Source organism: Manihot esculenta, chromosome 7 (genome assembly GCF_001659605.2).
Source record: "Manihot esculenta cultivar AM560-2 chromosome 7, M.esculenta_v8, whole genome shotgun sequence".
NCBI classification, from domain to species: Eukaryota; Viridiplantae; Streptophyta; class Magnoliopsida; order Malpighiales; family Euphorbiaceae; genus Manihot; species Manihot esculenta.
The window spans coordinates 19,921,697-19,930,366 of record NC_035167.2 but is presented as its reverse complement, the minus strand read 5'-3'; positions in this window follow the sequence as shown (position 1 = coordinate 19,930,366).

The following is an 8,670-nucleotide window of genomic DNA, read 5'->3' as shown; positions in this document are numbered from 1 at the left end:
GGCGGAGAGGCATCTCCCCTCAATAAAAACTGGACTGTACTGGCAGACTGACACTGCCACTGACGGGTCACACTTGGGTCCACTGACCCATAGGGGACACTCTAACCCAGAGACTATCAGACCTAACCTCTCAACGGCTCTCGGAGTAATAAATGAATGAGATGCACCCGGGTCCATTAATGCATACACATCAGAACACCCAATGATGAGATTACCTGACACCACGGTGTTGGATGTGTTAGCCTCCTGCTGAGTCATGGTGAAGATCCTGGCTGGAGCTGATGGACCTTCACCTCGGGAACCAGAAGAAGAGGCTGCCCCTCTCCCTCTACCTCTGCCACTGCCCTGAGTTGTGGCTGGAACTGCTGGCTGTGCCACACTACCAGAAGCTGTCTACTGGGGCTGGCCCATAAAAGGCGCTCTAGGACAATCCCGAGCTATATGTCCCTCCTGTCCACATCTGAAACATGCATTAGTCCCAGCTCGACACACTCCCCTGTGCGGTCTTCCACATCTCTGGCATTCTGTACCATCTGAGCCTGAGCTCGAGCCACCGCCAAATCCCAGACCGGATTTCAACTTGTTCCAAAACTTATTCTTCTTCGGCTTCTTGGTGGTGCTATCCCACCTCTTCTTACCTGAGCTCTGAGAAGAGAAAACTGGTCCTCCTCTGCTTGGGGTCTTAACCCCTGAAGACTGGGTCACTGACTGCTTCACTGACCCCTCAACTATAGCACTTGCCTCCATTCTTCGAGCCATATCCACCACAGTGTGGAAACTTTCTCTCTCAGCTGACTGAACCAACGAGGAGTACCTGGAATGCAGCTTCATAACATATTTCTTGGCTTTCTTCGTATCTGAATCTAGAGCTTGCCCTGAAAAAGGCAATAGCTCCAAGAATTTATCCGTGAACTCCTCTACACTCATGTGCTCTGACTGCCTCAGTTGCTCAAACTCGATCATTTTCAGTTCTCTAGAACTGTCTGGAAAAGCCCATCCAGCGAACTCATTCGCAAATTCCTCCCATGTCATACCGTCTAGTCTCGGGTCCACATAACACTTGAACCATTCCCGTGCCTTCTTGCACTTTAAAGTGAACCCTGCCATCTGAATGGCCCTGCTGTCACTTGCCCCTAGCTCATCAGTTATTGTCTTCACTACTCTCAGATACTCAAAGGGGTCATCCCCTGACTTGTATTTGGGAGCATCCAGCTTGAGGTAGTCTGTCATCTTTACCTTGATCCCATCTGTTGAGCTAGGTCTAGGAGGTTGAGTAACTGGGGCTGCTGGTTCTGTAGGTGGTGGAGGTGGGGGTGCAGCATTCCCCGAGGTGGGGTTTACCGAGTTAGGATAGAAGGGTGAGGGTGGATAAGCTGGGTACTGTGGGTAAGGTGGATAGAAAGGTGGATAAGGCATGTAGGTAGGGTAGGGGTTAAAGCTGGAGTAATCCGATGTGCCTCCCATCGGATACCCTGAACCCTGTGGGAAGGGTGGATAATGGGGTGGAAAACCATACCCCGAGGCCTGAACGCCTCCCTGTGACTCCCCTGTCCCTTCTTCCTGCATGCTCACATCCAGGTTCCCATCCCTCCTCTGGTCCTCTTCCATAGCCTCCCTCACATCTGAAGAACTTCCTCCTCTATCAGTCCCCCTTCTGCTAGCATCAAAAGACCTTCTAGGGTCCCTTGACACTCTCTCTCTGTTGGCTCTACAAGACATTGCCCTAGGCAATGTAGGAGGACGGGCGCTCGTGCCCTCATCCTCAGGTGGCACTCCAGTCAATCGCGCAGATCGACGAGTTCCCCTCATCCTGTTTTCTGAAAAATAGCTCATAACAAGCAAACATCAGCATCATATGGTTCATGTGGGCACACATGAACCCTCATCACATACATCACATAGCATAGCATATCATTAATGCACATGCATAAAGTCATGGCATTTCACATCATCATGCAAGACAGGACTCAACATCCTATCCTAGTGGACATGACTTTCCTATTGTGCTTGACCTTCTATAACATCTATGAGCCCGACACTCTAGGTCCGATCTTATGAACCTAGGGCTCTGATACCATTCTGTAACGCCCCGGAAAACCGGACCGCTACCGGCGCTAGGATTCGGGTCGACTTAAGGCCGCCGGGACCCGTAGCAAGCCTGACATATAACCTGTAAACCTGTATAATCCCATACATGATCAACAACATGCATAAAAATTAAAACTTTTCTTCATACATACTGTCATCAACTAACTCAACCTGTGCATACTCTGATCATATACATAACATAGTCCCTCTGTGGGATCTCATCAAGCCTTAAAGGCAAAACAACCTGTGTTGAGTTAGTTTACATAAACATCAAAACATAAGATCATGTATATACAAAAGGGATTAACAATATATTATGGTCAAGCACAACTCTATCCTCAATAACCTCATTACATAACATCCTGAATATTTTTACATTTCATCATAATACAATTGTCATGTCCACAAACTAACTATTTACATACATATGACTTTTTCTCTTCTTGCCTTCTCTATCTATCCCGTACCTGCAAACCTGGGGGTTAGGGGAGAGGGGTGAGCTACACAGCCCAGTGAGTAGAACTGTAAAAAGAAGATTTAAAACATGCTATCATGAAATGCGTCACTGCACAAATAAATCACACCACGGATGGACTGATTCAAAAATCCCTCAACTCCATGCCCGGCCCTATTATGGGCACCACAGGACTTCGTATTGCCTGGCCCTATTATGGGCACCACAGGACTTCGTACTCGGAGTTATTGCCCGGCCCTATTATGGGCACCACAGGTCTTCGTATTGCCCGGCCCTATTATGGGCACCACAGGTCTTCGTATTTAGAAGGCTAATGAATCATCCTAATGTCCATCCACTATCATCTATCACAACAATACAATGCGGCATAGTCGTGAATTCTAATGCAAACAACCTATAATATGATCATGATGCATGAAGCATGATAAAAGCATTTCATTTCTTAATTTAAAAGGTTAAGTTTAGTTCCACTCACCTCTGGCTGACTCTGACAAACTCTGTAGCAGCTGGCTCACTGCTGGGGTCCTTGGTTCCTCGGGTCCGAACCTACACAGGTGGACTCCAATGAGGGACCAAACATACAAGAACATAACTCTAATATATACCCCGAAAACCCCCTAAAACATCCTGAAAATATCACATAGAGATATGCATGAAGTGGCTGAACAGGGCACTTTCGGCGGCACCTTCGGCAGCCGAAAGTCTTGGACAGAGACGAAACTCAGGTAGGTTCGGCGGCACCTTTGGCGGCCGAAAGTGCCAGACAGAGACGAAAGTCTCTTTTCGGGGGCAACTTCGGCAGCCGAAAGGCCTGCCTCCCCAGCCATGTTCGGCGGCCGAAAGTGCCTTCGGCTGCCGAACCTGGTTTCTGCCAAAGGGCAGAAACTTGGCTCCTTTGTGCATTTTCGCCTCCAAACTCGCCAATCATGCATATATCTCAACCAAATCATGCATACAAGTTCCTAGGGGCCTCAAAACATCAAATACCCCAACTACAACACTTCAAGCATATTCAAACATGCCACATTGTTCAAAAAGTCATCAAAAACCCATAGGTTCAACATATACCCTAACATGCATTCTACCCCTTAAAACCTCATAAAACTTGTTTAAATCATACATTGAGCTTAAGATCGGCTCTTACCTCTTGAAGATCGAGGGTTGAGGAGATCTAAACTTGGAGATGGGAGAAGTTCCAACTTTTGGTCTCCAAGCTCCAAAACTCGTTCTAAGCTCAAAGATCTTCAAAACCAAAGTTATAAACTTGTAAAGATCATGGAAAAAGGAAGGAAAAACTCAAGATTGGGGAAGGATGGCGGAATGCTCACCTTGGCCGAAATGGGGAGAAAATGCTCGCCCATTTTCGGCTAAGGGACCCTTTTATAGGTGGCTGGCCAGGCCACGTTCGGGGGCCGAATGTGCCTCCGCATCCATGCAATGTTCGGCGGCCGAACTTGACTTTCGGCGGCCGAACCTGGATTGCCCTCACTCATGCTTTCGGGGGCCTAACGTGCCTCCAAAACGCATGTACGTTCGGCGGCCGAACTTGACTTTCGGCGGCCGAACCTGGGTTTTCCTCCAATGCTATTTTCATGCAAAACTCGTTTAGTTTCATACTTTAAAACCATTAAAAACATGAAAACATTTTATAAAACATGTCTTTACCCTTCTAGAAGTTCCCGACATTCGAAATTCCACCGGACGGTAGGAATTCCGATACCGGAGTCTAGCCGGGTATTACATTTTTCTTCTATAGCAACACCATTGAATAAGATCATAAAGAAGGATGTGGGGTTCAAGTGGAGAAAAGAGCAAGAGGACACATTCAATAAACTAAAAGATAAATTGTGCTCTAATCCTATAGTATGCCTTTTAAATTTCAACAAAACATTTGAAATAGAATATGATGCTTCAAGATTAGGGAATGGTGCAGTACTAATGCATGAGAGGTGCCCATCACCTACTTTAATGAGAAACTAGATGGTGCTCAACTGAATTATTTCACCTAAGACAAGGAGATGTATGCATTAGTGACAGTACTAGATGTCCGACAACACTACTTACTTCCTAAAGAATATTATAATACACACAGATCACGAGTCACTCAATCATTTAAAGGGCAAGGCAAGCTAAATAAGCGCCACACAAAGTAGGAGAAATTCATTGAAACTTTTCCATATATGATTAAGTACAAGTAAAGGAAAGATTGTTAGTGTATTTGCCCTAGGCTATTATCGTGGACCTTTTTGTATGTCGTTTTGGTTATTAATAAAAGAGGTTTTTATTATCATTATTTATTTGTATGTTACATAATAATGATTATCATCCCTGGTTACTTATTATTATGTTAATAATAATAAAATATAGCTAGTATGATTATTGATTGATAATCATGAGATGATTATGTATATGTTGATATAATTCAATAATCATAGATACTTGTTAGAGAGCAAAGTATTGGATGGACCCGCATTGAGATCACTACATGGGTTATTGTCATAAATGAATCTCAAAGTAGTTATGTCTTAATCCTTTGACTTGAGATTGTCATAGTTTCCAACATAAGAACTATTATGTTTTGACATAACCAAACATTGTCTTTAATCGAACAGTCATAAAGGTTATGATTGAGCATAATAGAAATTATGTAAAGGATATTGAACAATCAAGATAGGATTTGTCCCTCTCTTTGAGAAAGATATCTTCTAGGCCCCTCGATAAGTGAGACTGAGAAATGAATGGTCGTGCTCAAATGAATTGATAGTGTGATCAATATCATTTGAATTTATCAGTCTACTTAAAGATCGAGAAATCATAAATTTGAACATTATAAGTTTGACATTGACCATGACTTATGTTCAAACTAGATATCGTGTGACAAAAGGATTAATACATGTTCTATTTATTAGGCTTTATCGGACTATTGATCCTCATATTAGTTGGATAGTCATAATGTCTTGCTAGAGGCCACTTATGACTTATGGATCTTGTGGGACTGGGCCTATTGCCAATTAATGTGAGCCTATTGGGTCACACATAAAAGAACGTTGTTGATGTGCTTTGACATATTAATGGGCTAAAAGCCCAAAGCCCATTAATATAATTAATAATAATAAAGTGTTATTATTATTTATTATTTATTATTATAAGATAATAATATTTAAAAGATCTGCAGTCTATCTGTAACTGTTATAGATAAAGGACTCTATCACATAAGATATTTGAGTATCTGCGAGATTGTGATAGTGGGTTATGAACACAACTCTTTTGGAAAAAGAGTTGAGGAAAAACAAAAAACTAAAACATATAAATACTCCTTCTATGAATTTAGGAGTGATGAAACCTTTTAGAAAATTTAGTCTAACAGTTGCAGATTGTAGAGCACATAATCTATCCATCCTTGAGAGAGCTAGCACTCTAGAAGGATAGAAGACGTTCGTGTGGATACCATTGAGGGTGTTCATTTGAAAAAGCAGCACCATCAGTCCAGCATTGTATCTTCTCGATGAGATTAACAGGTTAGTCTCATATCCTTCCTTTGAAATAAACGAAGCACTCGGATTCTGAGAAAGGAAATCAGAGATTTTTATTTTTTCGCTACGCAATTTGGATTGCAATAGTCTCTGGATTTTCGAACAATGGTATCAGGGCCAACCTGTGCTTTTTGTTTAAGTTAATTATACCATGATTGATATTATATATGCGATATATATTTAGTAGAATGGCATGATAATTATGGATGAATGATCAGATCATTTAGGTAATTTTTGTTAGAAAAATTAAATTAAAAAATTAATTAATTAAATGAAAAGGATTTTCCTAAAAATCGTAGAAGATGATCTGCAGCTCTTGGAACATCTGGCGACAGCCTGATGACGTCCGATGATGGGCTTCATGTCCCTATGGCCAACGACGCACGCATGTTGTGCGCAGCTACAACATATATGGTTGTTGAGATCGTCATCGGGCATCTCGATCTGCTCGACAATCTTATCGTTGTCCATTGCAGGAACCATCGATGGCTGAAGCATGGCGGCGAGCCGGCGATGAGAAGGCCGAGAAAGTCTCGGTTCAAGATCCCCTCGCGAGTCGACGGCCATCGTCATGGCACGTTGCCGCCTTGCGCACTTGCTGCGTGATGGCAGATGAAGCCTCGCATGGTGTGGCTGCCATGCGCAGGCCCGTGGAGCTTCCGGCGGGCTACTGGTTTCTTGGTGGCGGCTAGGGCTTCTTCCTGAGGAAGAAGATGATGCCCTAATTACAATTCTGCCCCTAGAAATAAAAAAAAAGAGAAAAAAAATTATTTTCTTTTAGTCTTTAAATCAGATTTAAATGACTATGTAAAATAGTTTTATTATTTTGTCATATATTAATATGAGATACTGTGCATGATAGTCTATATATATATGTATGCATATAGGATGCTATAATATATATATATGCAATACAAAATAATTAAAAAAAAATTTTAAAGTTGAACCCTCACTCTAAATTTTAAGTTTTAATGCCACCCATATATTAAATACCTATCAAGACTAAGATCACCAAAATGCAGGTTTTGCCAAAGCAAAGTGCTTAGGTTATCTTAGTAAGATAGGATGAGTAATAGTTACTCATTTATTTAATTTTGGTTGGGTTTAATTAGGCTATCAAAACGGTTTTGAGCTTAAGGCATTAGATGGGGTATAACATGCATTTGACATATGATGTCAACACCTCATAATCTAAGAGTTACATTAGATGTAATTGGTAAGGAGTTACCTACCTAAATAACTTAATTCTAAGCGTCATGCCAAAGCTGACTTAGAATTAGGTGAAATATGGATTTTAGCCCACTAAAATATTATTATTCTTCTTGAGGGTTATATTTTAGTGGGAGATTATTATCACCTCAATATTAATTTACTAAATTAATTATATTTGCATATTTTGTAGATCATTATGGCTACTAATAACAATTCCACTTTATCACTGCGATCCATCCTTGAGAAAGATAAACTGAAAGAAAACGGGACTAATTTTGTTGACTGGTTTAGAAACTTGAGAATTGTTCTCAAGTAAGAGAAAAAGTCCTACGTGCTTGATGAAGTTGTCCCTGAACCACCTCCTGCTGATGCTACTAATGCTGTTAAGAACAAGCATAAGAAGCATGTGGATGATTCTAATGACATTGGATGTCTTATGTTGGTAACTATGTGCCCAGAACTGCAGAAGGATCTGGAGCACCTTGAGGCTTATGAGATGAATGTTGACAGTGCGGTTGTCGAAGCCGGTCAAAAATAACCTTCTTGGTTACCTACAATTTACAACTGCAGATAGTGGTGAAGGATCGAATCCACAGAGAATTGATTACTTATTTATTTGTCTTAATCAAGACCAAGAGAATTAATTGAAAACACAATTGAAAGCAAGTAATGAAAGAGAAATAGAAACAAGTGCAATAAAAGTAAAAGGGGGGTTTTGAGATTTGATTTAACTAACAACTATTGTAAGCAATTAAAACAGTAAGTAATCAAAATAAAACAAGAAATCAATATGAGAAAAGTATAGTTGAAGATATGGATCCACTTTGGTTGTTTGGGTTGATCATTGAAACATGGTTATCTTGATTGATTCAATAGGTTGGTTATGGGGGTGGAAGACGCTTCTCACCACCATGTCTTTCCTTATGAACAAACTGATTAGGGAACGTCCTCTAACCAATTACTAATCAACAAATTGCCAAGGAACGTCCTTGGGCCAAAGGCATCAAAACAATTGCCAATTGCATGAAGAACTAGAAAGATCCAAACTCTAGCTACTCAAATGCATGAGATGTTGCTAGATCATACAATTTCTTGGGTTTTTACACCAAGTGTTCTATGGACATAATATTTTCAGCAATTATGGACTAACAAATATCCTAATCCAACAATCAATTAACTTTGCAATCAAGAATCAAGTGGCCAATTTGATCAAAACAACAAAGCAATCTTAGAATTAAGCACAATTGCATGAATATTGAATAAACTAAAAGCAAACACTTTATGTTCAGATCTCACAACCTTTTAAACAACCTTAGTTTCAACCAAACTTCAACTAGAAAGAGGGTTTCAGCCACTCATGGC